Source organism: Cervus elaphus, chromosome 31 (genome assembly GCF_910594005.1).
Source record: "Cervus elaphus chromosome 31, mCerEla1.1, whole genome shotgun sequence".
In the NCBI taxonomy this organism is placed as follows: domain Eukaryota; kingdom Metazoa; phylum Chordata; class Mammalia; order Artiodactyla; family Cervidae; genus Cervus; species Cervus elaphus.
In genome coordinates, this window is record NC_057845.1 from 31,857,179 (window position 1) to 31,871,170 (window position 13,992).

A 13,992-nucleotide genomic window follows, 5' to 3' on the forward strand; every position below is an offset into this window, starting at 1 on the left:
TCTTCCATATGTTTCCTAAAATGTCAATCTACAAAAGATGCTGATAAAGACAGCATCCAGAAATTAAATTTTGAGTGGTACTGTCATTTCCTGGGGAGATAGTGAGCTGGCATAGACTGGTGTTTTTTCTCACCACATTTTACTCTGTAGAAACTATAGAAGAGATAGCTTAAGCCTGAACCTCGGAACTACAAATAACTGTGATAACTACCTGTAAAGACTAAGGTTCTTTGAAATGATATAAAAGGAGAGGTATGTACCAGTAGTCAGGGATGTTTGGTGATAGACTTACCAGAAGGAGAATATTTTAGAAAAAATTAAGTTGTTCTTGGAAAGAGCTTCCTTACTTTCACTATAAGAGGGAAATAAGCAGCAATATCTCACCTATGGGGAATAAAATACCCTATTATCAAACTTTCCTAAAGTCCTCCTGGGGAAAACAGTTGATGAAAACAGGTTTGGGCAATCAATTTGTCCACTTGCCTCTGTTCTTCTCAGTATTCAAATATTGAGGATTATAAGCTAGGAAGTGTAACCATTTTTCAGTGATATCCATTTCAAAAATTTTGAGTGAGATTCTCTGATTAAAACTTTGCATGAGAATGTGGTAGCAAACTTTGTTGGTCCATCATTAATCTGTGATACCTAAAATGATGTACCCACAGTACTAACCATATTCATAACATCACAGAGATCCATCTCTACTCTGCTACCCTTCTAGAGAGAGTATAGCTAAAACTTCTGTGGAACTTGAGCTTACAGGTCAAAAATGACTAGACATTTCAAATAACACATGACCACAGTAAAAACAGATAGTAAACAATGCTATATATCAGAAACAGAACATTGAAACACCAATATCAAGGGTAACATATAGACTATTATATAATGACATACATAAATTATACATACACACAAATACACATACATGCCTTAGGGGAAAACATTCATTTTATACAAAAATAATTAAATAATTATTTAATTATAATTTAAATAATTAAATGGATATAAAACATTCATTTTATAAAAGAAATGAAACTATGTTCAAAATTGGGAGGCAGATATATAGGATGAATGAAGCCAAATGAAAATTTAAATTCATAATCTGAAAGAACTTATTGAGTAACTCTTCTAAATGATATCAAGTTAGGTTAAAAAGATAAAATATAAGGAAACAAGTTGTAATAATATAAAATATATCATCATATAGGTAACAGTTTCAATCACATGGGAAAAAAAAGGACAGAAAATGAAGGAATAATGAAAAGAATTTTCCAAAGTCAAATCAAGATGAAGACATAAGATTAAAAATTATCAATGACTGCCAAACAGGATAGAAAGTGAAAGTACATATATAGTGAAATTTGAAAAATTAAGATGGATAAATAGTTCTAAAGACTTCAGAGAGAAAATAAAAATCACCACAAGCAACAAAAACTAAGAATGGTAACAGAAGCCTGCCCAGCAATCCTGGGTCTAATGTAAAAATAATGTCTTCAAAGTACACGAAGAAATGACACCCGAATGCCCATCCTGCAAAATTGTGAATTATATGAGAATATGCAACTGAAATATTTTTTAGGCATATAAGGCTTCAGAAGTGAATACCACAAGGAACCATAAAAAAACGCTCTTGGAGAAAGAACTGAAACAAGAATAGAAGCAAATCCCTCCAAATGAAGGGGAGCACCACCTGAAGTAGAGTATCAATTATATCAGTGTGACTCACTAAAACTAGAAAATGAGATATTATTCCCTGTGATAATACACAATAGTAGGTAATCCATGAAATATACTACTTAAGGCAAAATTAACTTGACTCTAACCAATAAAATAAAAATACAAATTTCTGGGAAATATAAGGAATATGAAGGTAAGTTAAATTACATCCTGGAAAGCTCAAACGATAAAGGGCCTGCCTGCAATGTGGGAGATCTGGGTTCAATACTTGGGTCAGGAAGATTGCAAGGAGAAGGGCGTGGCAACCCACTTCAGTATTCTTGTCTGGAGAACTCCAGAGGAGCCTGGTGGCCTATAGTCCACCGGGTGGCAAAGAGTTGGACACGACTGAGCAACTGTTACAAAATTACATCGTTAAGAAGCAAATTAACCTGCATAATATGGTCATTTTAGAGCACAGGTAACACGGTTTTTACTACAAAGCAATGGTTAACAGTGGTTGAAATTAAAATGATGGGAAAAAAGCTAAGTGTGAATATAAGCAAAAACAAGAATAAAAGAGTGCAGCCTTTTTAATATTTGACAAAATAGAATTCAGTTAAAATGGATAATTTTATATTTCTAAAAGAATACTAAAGAATATTTACTTTCAAAATGTATTTGTAAAGGATATTAGTAAGTAGTGTATTTTCAGAAACCTATAATTGAATATGGGCTTCCCAGATGGCTCAGTGGTAAAGAAATTAGCCTGCCAATGCAGGAGCCACAGGAAATGCAGGTTCAATCCCTGGAATGGGAAGATCCTCTGGAAAAGGAATTGGCAACCCACTTCAATATTCTTGCCAGGATAATCCCATGGACAGAGGGCCCTGGCATTCTATAGTCCGTGGTTTGCAAATAGTTGGACATGACTGAGCACATATGCAAGAACAAATAATTGAATACATTGATTTCTGATTAAAATTAAATAAAATTATAAAAATCAATATCCAAATTTTTGTCTCACAATTCTACAAACTTTCTTTAAAATAAAACCATTGGATATAATATTATATTTGGGACTGAATGAAAATTCTACTGTTCTTATCAACATTTTTGAAGGTATAAATAAATTTATTAGAAAATAGAAAAAAGCAACATATAAAATACTCAATATGAGAATTTGGGATAAAAGATCATGAGAGTAATCTCAAATGAAAGTGAGATAATAAACATAGATATCAATGAAATAGAGGACAGTAATAATAAGTATAAAATATTTGGTTATTTGGAAACATTATCTATACTGATTTTCAAAAATTGGTAAGTGAAAAGAATAGAGATAAAAGTTAACAAAGTTCAAGATTAAAATGGGGAAATCTTTAGAGAAATAGCTATTCAGTTCAATTCAGTTCAGTTCAGTCACTCAGTCGTGTCCGACTCTTTGTAACCTCATGAATTGCAGCACTCCAGGCCTCCCTGTCCATCACCAACTCCAGGAGTATACTCAAACTCATGTCCATCAAGTGGGTGATGCCATCCAGCCATCTCATCCTCTGTTGTCCCCTTCTCCTCCTGCCCCCAATCCCTCCCAGCATCAGGGTCTTTTCCAATCAGTCAACTCTTCACATGAGGTGGTCACAGTATTGGAGTTTCAACTTCAGCATCAGTCCCTCCAATGAACACCCAGGACTGATCTCCTTTAGGATGGACTGGTTGGATCTCCTTGCAGTCTAAGGGACTCTCAATGGTCTTCTCCAACGCCACAGTTTAAAAGCATCAATTCAGTGCTCTGCTTTCTTCACAGTCCAACTCTCACATCCATACATGACCACTGGAAAAACCATTGGCTTAACTAGACGGACCTTTGTTGTCAAAGTAATGTCTCTGCTTTTTAATATGCTGTCTAGGTTGGCCATAACTTTCCTTCCAAGGAGTAAGTGTCTTTTAATTTCGTGGCTGCAATCACCATCTGCGGTGATTTAGGAGCCCAACAAAATAGTCTGACACTGTTTCCACTGTTTCCCCATCTATTTGCCATGAAGTGATGGGACCAGATGCCATGATCTTAGTTTTCTGAATGTTGAGCTTTAAGCCAACTTTTTCACTCTCTTCTTTCACTTTCATCAAGAGACTTTTTAGTTCCTCTTCACTTTCTGCCAAAAGGGTGGTGTCATCTGCATATCTGAGGTTATTGATATTTCTCCCAGAAATCTTGATTCCAGCTTGTGATTCTTCCAGCCCAGTGTTTCTTATGAAGTACTCTGCATATAAGTTAAATAAGCAGGGTGACAATATTCAGCCTTGACATACTCCTTTTCTGATCTGGAACCAGTCTGTTGTTCCATGTCCAGTTCTAAGTGTTGCTTCCTGACCTGCATATAGATTTCTCAAGAGGCAGATCAGGTGGTCTGGTATGCTCATCTCTTTCAGAATTTTCCACAGTTTATTGTGATCCACACAGTCAAAGGCTTTGGTATAGTCAATAAAACAGAAATAGATGTTTTTCTGGAACTCTCTTGCTTTTTCAATGGTCCAGCAGATGTTGGCAATTTGACCTCTATTAGATACAATAATTTGAAAAGATGCACTATACCAACACTGGAAATTAACCAGAGAATTTAGATATTTCAAAGAATGTTAAAGAAGTAGAAATGGCATCACCTTCCAAAAAGAAAGAAGCAAGTTCCAGACATTTTATCAAATAAGGTCCTTTGAACTTTGAAGGAACAGATTATTCTTCTTTTAACTTTACAGAAAATATAAACAATAAAACTCTTTATTTCATTTTAAAATCAAATAAAACCTTGATACTGAAAAAGATGCAGTGAGGAGCCTATTTCAGTTATAACTAGATGTGAAAACCCTAAATAAAATATTGGCTAACTGAATCCAATGATGTGTTAAAATGACCCTCTATGTTTAACTAAACTAATAGGCTAATGGAAAAAAAAATTACATGAATTAACTCAATAGAGGGAGTATTAGCATTTGACAGTATTAAAAACTTCAATTATGGCTTTAAAAATTCTTGGCAAATTAAAAATCAAAGGAAAATTATTTAGGACCAATAGAATTTTAGAAAATCCGTAGCAAATATTATCTCCAATGGAGAAATTTCACAAATATGCCCTCTAAATATCAAGAACATACCAGGCAAAGCAAAACAAATAATATATGAATACATATAATAAGGAAGCACATATTCTATTATTTAGAGATGATATAAATATTTATGTAAAAAACAGAATATGAAATTAGTACAAATGATTTCAGCATTTTAAATACAAAATCAACTTTAACATATCAACTACACAAGTCATTAACATTCCTCCCAAAGAACAGCAAAGAGAACATAATTCAAAGTAATATACCAATATGAAGAGCAACAAAAACTAAAAACAGTATTTTCTAACCAAGCTTAAAATATGCAGCTTAAATTGCAGCTAAAAATGACTCTATAGTGAATTTTTAATTCATATTAAACAACATGCATATACTTTTAATAATAAAACAGTTCATGCTCTTGGATGAGCAGATTTAAAGTTATAAAGATCACTAAGTTTTCCATAAATTCACTACAATTTTAATATATACTGAAATAATATTTATTATTCTAAACTGGAAAAAAAAATAGTGAAAATACATTCTGCACTTAGCTGCTTAGTCATGTCCAACTGTTTGCAACCCCATGAACTGTAGCCCACCAGGCTCCTCTGTCCATGGAGATTCTCCAGGCAAGAATACTGGAGTGGGTTGCCATGCCCTCCTCCAGGGGATCTTCCCAACCTAGGGATCAAAACTAGGTCTCTTGCATTGCAGGCAAATTCTTTGTTGTCTGAGCCACCATGGAAGCTCAATGAAAATAATAACAGCTGTAAAACAGGCAAAATATGGCTTAGTATAAAATATGAAAAACAATAATCGAATAAAAATATGCAAAATTAATAGAGAAAATGAGTGAAGGACCTATATTAGGAATTTCTTAGAAACACTTCTTTTCTTGAATAAAAATGTCTTTTTCTTACTAAAATCAATACAATTATTAGTAAAATAATGATTTTTGACTTTTGTCTATTAAAAAGTACTTAATGAAAACTGTATGACAAGTGCTTAGTGGGAAGCTGCTTGAATAAAAAGGCATTATCATATCCTGGAAACAGGAAAGTAGTTTATATAATCTATTCAGTTAATAAACATGCCAAATTTTGACAAAGAAATATGGAGTGATATTAAGTAATTGGGCTTCCCAGGTGACTCAGTGATAAAGAAATCTGCATGGCAATGCCGGAGCCACAGGAAACATGGGTTCCATCCCTGGGTTGGGAAGATCCCCTGGAGGAGGAAATGGCAACCCATTCCAGTATTCTTACCTAGAAAATCCCACGGACAGAGAAACCCCGGAGGGCTATGTTCCTTAGTACTGCAGAGTTGGACATGGCTTAACAACTGAGCATTCATTAACTAATTTTCTGTAGGGTGTGTTTGGAAGATGTCTTTTATTCTCCATTTGCTGTTTACATGATATATTTGTATTTTTTAAAAATCACACAGACTTTTCTTTCCATTGTTCCCTAAGTTTCTTTCATGATATGTGCCCTTAAGATATTCATTGGTCAAACATATTTCTTTTGCTTAGATGAATAATGGTATGAGCATCCCTGTTTGAGAAACCTGTATAAGAAACCTGTGATTATACAAAGCCTTTTTTTCTACTTGACTGATTCTCAGGAACACAGCAAAAATATGCAATTATTTTTTCTAAGGCTCATCATCCTCTCCCTTTTACATTGCAAATATCAGAAAAACACTACAATTTATCCATATATATCATATTCACTAAATACCTAAGAGAGTCAAAACGCTCAACTGATAAAATTATAAATTTTGGAATATTTGAAATCTATGAAATACATGTATGGATGTGAGAGTTGGACTGTAAAGAAAGCTGAGCACCGAAGAATTGATGCTTTTGAACTGTGGTGTTGGAGAAGACTCTTGAGAGTCCCTTGGACTGCAAGAAGATCCAACCAGTCCATCCTAAAGGAAATCAGTCCTGAATATTCATTGGAAGGACTGATTCTGAAACTGAAACTCCAGTACTTTGACCACCTGATGGGAAGAACTGACTCATTTGAAAAGACCCTGATGCTGGGGAAGATTAAAGGCAGGAGGAGAAGGGGACGACATGGGATGAAGGAGATAGTTGGATAGCATCACCAACTCAATGCACATGAGTTTGAACACACTTGGGGAGTTGATGATAGACAGGGAGACCTGCCGTGCTGCAGTCCATGGGGTTGCAGAGAGTCAGACGCAACTGAGCGAGTGGACTGAACTGAACTGATCTGATTAAATACATGAGTAACTATTATGTTTGCTAGCCCACAACAGGCAGCATAAAACAAATGGATGTTTTCTCTTTATGACTTTAAATGTCTTGTGTATTCTATCTTATTTTTACAAGAGGTAAAATCAGAATATAATCAAAAAAAGCAGACTTTTAAAAATTCTGTGATTTCTTGTATTTTTCTCCTCTTAGAAAATGCTATTTTCTGAATCACCTATATCAAATAAATGTCATAATTTTAAGCTTTGCCCAATCCTAGAACACTGGTTAAACAACCCATAGTTGGTATGAGGCAAATATAAAGATTTCTAATCATCTAACACTACTGACTAGGACTTGTGAATGCTTCCTAAGGGCACTGCACAATATATTTCTTTTGGTCATTTGAATTTCTCTTTGAACATTTCTATCTTAATCTACCTGGAGGTAACTTCTCATATAACATTGATACAAAGATGTTTGGATGCAGCATGCTAGGGTTCAATACTGACTCTGCCACTTAGTTCTGTGACCTCAGACAAGCCATTTTACTTTTTTGCAGAGTATTTTAATATGTAAAATAAAGATGATGTCAGTTCAACACTGCAGTAATATTTCTCTCCCCATGCCTATATCCACACATAGTCTATAAACTCCTGTCCCCCAAGGAGCAGAGATCCTTTCTCATTCACCACAGTGCACCTCAGCCTGGCATCCTTCCTGGTCACAGGTGCTAAGTGGGTGAGGACAGAATGTGTGAGGTCAGTGCTTACCTCTTATACTCATTTATTCTCTTCTAAGCAGAGTTGGAGTTGTACTCTGAGATGCCTGAGTGAGCTTCACTCCAGGGAAGCACAGTCAAGGAGGAGAGGCCAAAAGTGCTAAGCAGACAAGTTCCCAAATGCCAAGACCCAGGGAGGACTGCAGAAAGAACTAAGGGCTGAATCTAGAAAACTGGGGTCTTTGTCTAGGATCTGCAACCAATTCCCTACATGTCCTTTGGCAAGTCACTGCACATACCCTCTGGAGCTTTCTGGAATCCTCCTTCTGAACTGTCTCCATATATAATCTAGGAGCAGTTTGGACAAGAACTTTCTCATGTTAGCAGTCTACCTTTTTCTCTGGAGAACCCAGGGTTGATTTCCTTTAGGATTTACTGGTTTGATCTTGCAGTCCAAGGGACTCTCAAGAGTCTTCTCCAGCACCACCATTCAAAAGCATCAATTCTCTGGCACTTACCCTTCTTTATGGTTCAACTCATATCTACACATGAGTACTGAAACAACCATAGCTTTGACTGCACAGACTTTTGTTGACAAAAGTGATGTCTCTGCTTTTTAACACACTCTCTAGGTTTGTCATAGCTTTCCTTCCAAGGAGCAAGTGTCTTTTAATTTCATGGCTGCAGTCACCATCCACGGTGATTTTGGAGCCTAAGAAAATAAAGTCTGTCACTCTTTCCATTATTTCTCCATCTATTTGCCATGAAGTGATGGAACTGGATTGCTTCCCTGATGACTCAGATGGTAAAGAATTTGCCTGCAATACAGGACACCTGGGTTCGATCCCTGGATTGGGAAGATTCCCTGGAGGAGGACATGGCAACCCACTCCAGTATTCTTGCCTGGAGAATCCCCATGGACAGAGGAGCCTGGTGGGCCTCAGTCCATGGGGTCACTAAAACTTGGACACGACTGAACACAACACAGCCATAATCTTAGTTTTTTTGAACAGTGAATTTTAAGATAGCTTTTTCATTCTTCTCTCACTTTCATCAAGAAACTCTTCAGTTCTTCTTCACTTTCTGCCATTAGAGTGGTATAATCTGCATATCTGAGGCTGTTGATATTTCTCCTGGCAATCTTGATTCTATGTTATGCTTCATTCAGCCTGGCATTTCACATCATGTACTTTGCATGTAAGTTAAATAATCAGGCTGACAATATATAGCATTGACATACTCCTTTCCCCAATTTGGAGCCAGTCTGCTGTTCCATGTCAAGTTCTAACTGTTGTTCTTGACCTGCATACAGATTTCTCAGGATACAGGAAAGGTATTCTGGTATTCCCATCTCTTTAAGAATTTTCCACATTTTTTGTGATCCACACAGTTAGAGCCTTTCATGTTGTCAATGAAGCAGAATTCTTCAGTAAATAGCATAAATAGGGAGTTTACACCTTAAGACTCTTCGAATCCCTTGCCTTAAAACCCATCCTTTGTTGTGTGTACCAATCCTAAACTATTAAAAAAGGATCACTATTAAATATTTTCTGGTTATAATTTTATACACTTATGTGTGCAAATAGTATACTCTATAATCTGGATACAGTATTTTCATTTATTCATAATATTTTCTTTGAGTTTGTTGAGACATGTTGTCGATGCTCTCTACACTTATAATGAAAAATAAGCATTCTTTCATATAGGGTTGTTGATATCATCTTTCTAAATTCCATATATATGCATTAATATACTGAATTAGTGTTTCTCTTTCTGGCTTACTTCACTCTGTATAATAGGCTCCAGTGTCATTCACCTCATTAGAACTGACTCAAATGCATTCTTTTTATAGCAGAGTAATATTCCATTACATATTTGTACAACAAAAAAGACACAGATGTAAAGAACAGACTTTTGGACTATGTGGGAGAGGTGAGGTTGGGACAATATGAGAGAATAGCATTGAAACATGTATATTAATATATGTCAAATAGATGACCAGTGCAAATTTGATGCTTAAAGCAGGGCACCCAACCCTAGCGCTCTGGGACAACCCAGAGGGATGGGGTGGGGAGGGAGGGAGGTGAGGGGGTTCAGGATGGTGGGATACATGTATATCCATGGCTAATTCATGCCAATGAATGGCAAAACCCACCACAGTGTTGTAAAATAATTAGCCTCCAATTAAAATAAATAACTAAAAAAAAAGAAAAGTAAGCATTCTTGAAGTGCTTAACTTAGTTATGGAGAGTCTTACATAAAAGTGGTGTAGGCTAGTACCTTTATTCTCAGTTACTTGTAACAAATCTCTTTCCTAAAGTTGGACAAACTGAGACAGTAACTAAAGACACACAGAAAGAATTTTGTCCTTATCTTTTAAGAGAAAATGACTCCAGATTGTTCTTCTCCTTAGCAATTTCAGCCTGTAAAACACTGACAAAGTCTCCTTAAATAGAACTTTAAAGCCTCCCATTACTAGAGGAAAAAAAAAGAAAAACTCATGGAGGTAACGCTCCTGCAAACTATAGCAATTTTTGCCTAAGAAGTAAAACAATACATTTCAGCTCAGAAAACAGTGTTTTAAATTTCTATTTAATATCATAATGCCCTAAAAAGTATATGCTAACTATAAATTAACTATAGAACATTCGAGTTTTATGTAAGAAACAATGGAGAGATTCATTTGATTTATGTGGAAGAAATCCAAAGGAGTTTTAAACTGCATGTTTTCAGAGACATATGCCCTTTCTTTTTAGAGAAAAATTACCATTTCATTTGAATACTGCAATTGTTAGGGGTAGAAAACATCAGTTTACAGAATACTTATGGCTAGGACAAAGGTAGTGACCTTAAAGAGAGCTTGACATCTTCATTCGTCCACATTCCTTCTGTCAGAGTGGGCTTCATTCAGGCAGTGGCAAAAGGGATATTTGAATTGCCAGCTTATAACAGCAGCTGAGGGCGTCTGTGGCACCCTTAAGACAATATGAAGAGTATCAATATGGGAAGCTGGAGCTTCATCCCTGTGGACATCAAGCCAATGAAATGCAGTAGACAAAGGCACCAACACAATACCTAACACCCTCAGGAGAGCTCTTGGAAGCCAGCAAACATAAAAGCAACAGGAAACCCCAAAGAGCTCACGTTATCCTATTCTTGTAGAAAACCTTAGTGAACCTGTACCTTGAATACTGCAAGCACTTCTGGTCATCGCATTTCAAGAATGATACTGGAGAAGATCCAGAGAGAGAGAAGTAAATAGTGAAAGGATATGAATGCCAACTGAACATAACGTTACCCTGATGATGGGGAGAAAAAGCAAACAAAAAACAAAAAAGGAGTAAGGCACAATTAGAATAATTTAAGAAAAAATAAAAATAATTTAAGAGGCAAATATAAAAGAGTTAAGGATGTATATTAATAAAAGCAGATGGTACATTACATAAGGTGTAACAAATATATAGCATTTCTTACATTATTTTATCATCTACAAAAATGTGTAGTTTTAAGACAGACTTTGGAAAATTCATGGATACTGCACAAAAAGAGAATTCATGATGGTTAAATAAGATGACCATACAATTTATTATCCAAATAGGGGTGATGCTGAGAATAAACGAATAGTTAGAAAAAAGTATATAAATACTTATATAAATATAAGTATAAAGCAGGAGAGTCAAACTGGCAAGTATGCTCACATTATACTTAGGAAATATTTTCTTTGACTTTTAAGTTATTGTAAGCAACAAAATATATTTCCTTCTACAGCACAGAATAATGTCCTTGCTGTTACTGTTAAACTTTGATTAAAAACCTATATTAGATATTGTTACCTGAGAAATGTATTTTAAGATGAAAAAGCGCCAACTCATACATCATCTCACTTAGATAACACAGATTTTTAAATTCCGTTCTTTCATTCTTTGAAGAAGAGAAAAAATTTTCTTTTCCACTTAATTTCAGAAACAAATATTATTTGTACTATTTGTATTTCCAGATAACATAATAAATAAATACTATATTGTATTATTATAATTTTTAAGTATGTTTTTATTTCTGTAGGAAGAACCTGGGGAAAAGAAAATGCCACAGTCTAACAGAGTTGTAGAATATGAATTCGAAGAAGTATTGTGTTGAAATAGATGAGACTAATAGACATAACCTAATTCCAGGAGAAAGTTAAAACTGCAGGAAATTTTTGGGAGTTGTGTTAATTCAGTTTAAAACATACTTTGAAAGATACAGTATAATAAGTTGCTAAATAATAACTGAGATGATAAGCATATATGTACATATAACAATATATCCTAAGCTGGATTTATAAAATAAGCAATTAATTAAATAAAATTCAAAGCAGTAAAATGTCCACCTTATATATCCCATACATCTAAGAGGTCACTTAACATTTCAACTCAGAAATGTGAAAGACACTGAAGAATCATATGTCAAAAATTCACTTAGCTTCCCAAGTCAGATACCTGGAAAGAAAATTCCAGAATCTGAGAAAGCTATACCCTTGACAAAGCTCCTTCACTAATAACTCTGTCCAAAAATTCACCAAGTTCTGTTGATTTTACTTAAAAAATAAAAAAATTCTCATCTGTGAGCCCCTATCCATCTCCATCTTTAATTACCAGACAAAGCTACCAGCATTTCTTTTCTGAATTACTGAAATCTTGATTTAAATATTCTCCAAATATACAGTTGTTTCCCCCAATTCATTGTGTACTAGGTAGCCACTGTAAACTTTAAACATAAACATATCAGTTCTTAACACTATGAGCCCATGACTGAATATAAGAAAAAAACTAAGATCTTTACTATGGATTTCAAGATCCAGAACTGCCTGTTCTAACTTGCCTCTTGTAACTCATTTCTAACCACTCTCTTAATTCATGCAATTTAGTAGCACAACTAGTCAAACTGAATACTCATCTATTTTTATACCAGTATTTGCACATGCTACCTCTGCCTGCAATCCCACATACTCGACTACTTCACCTTGTCACTTGCATTTAACCTTCATTAGCAGTCCATAAATTATTCTTTGATTCCCCCAAATTAAATTATGCTCCCCTTATTATAGATGCACAGAGCTCCCTAAAGTTTTTAATCACTAACATCATCATTTAGAACAATATTTTGAAGAGATATTTTGACTAATATTTGTATTCATTATTAGATATAGCACAGTGACATGAGGGATTCCCTGATAGCTCAGATGGTAAAGAATCTGACTGCAATGCAGGAGAGCCGGGTTAGGTCCCTGGATTGTGAAAATCCCTTGGAGAAGGAAATGGCAATCCACTCCAGTAATCTTGCCTGGGAAATCCCATGGACGGAGGAGTCTGGCAGGGTACATGGGGTCGCAAGAGTCGGACACAACTTAGCAACTAAAAATCACCAATGACATATGGGATATATTTGTTTGACATATTAAAGATCCAAATAGATATTTTGAATAAAATATGTCTTCAGTACCATATCACCAATGCTTTTTTTTTTTTTTTTGCTTAATATGGTAAATATGGAATAAGTATTTCTGAACAAAAGATAGCCACTAAATAAGGTTAGTTACAATTACTCCTTTGCCATACATTCATTTTGACTTCCATTAAGCAGTAGAATGCAACCCAAGTGAAGTTATGTATCTTCCAAATCTAAGCTGAAAGAGGACTGGTAGCTTTCATCTCTCATTTTTTGGTAAAACATTCACATAATTTTACAGGCTATAAGCAAATTCAGACTGTTATGAAAGGGAGGGAGGAGGGGAAGGAGAAAAGGGGGAAGGAGCAGGAGGAGGGTTCGCATTCCAGTCTTCTCCCTAAATTGACCCTTTTTAAAATTATACATCTTTGGTCCCCAGTCGTGTTCTTTTACCAGGTAACCAATCAAACCTCCTTCTTTGTAAACTAATCTTTAAAGAGAAATTTGATACAGAGTTTTCTTGGATATACTTTCTCTTTTCAAATTTAGATTACAGAACTAGCATCACCTGTTGCCTTTTATTTACGAGTGTAAAGCCTTAATGCTGATCTCAGATATTCACAAGGCTAATGAGCATAGGGTGGATGAAGGCAGCCTTGGGATGATGCCAACTAAGACAAGCCACAGAATTTCTGCAACACTGCCTGGGAATCAGATAAAGGTCAAAGCTGACAGCTCCAAGACTGCAATTTCCTCATGATAAGAAACTCACAGAAGAAACACCTGTTCAATTCAGTCTCTCAGTCATGTCCAACTCTTTGCAATCTCATGGACTGCACCAGGCTTCCCTGTCCAC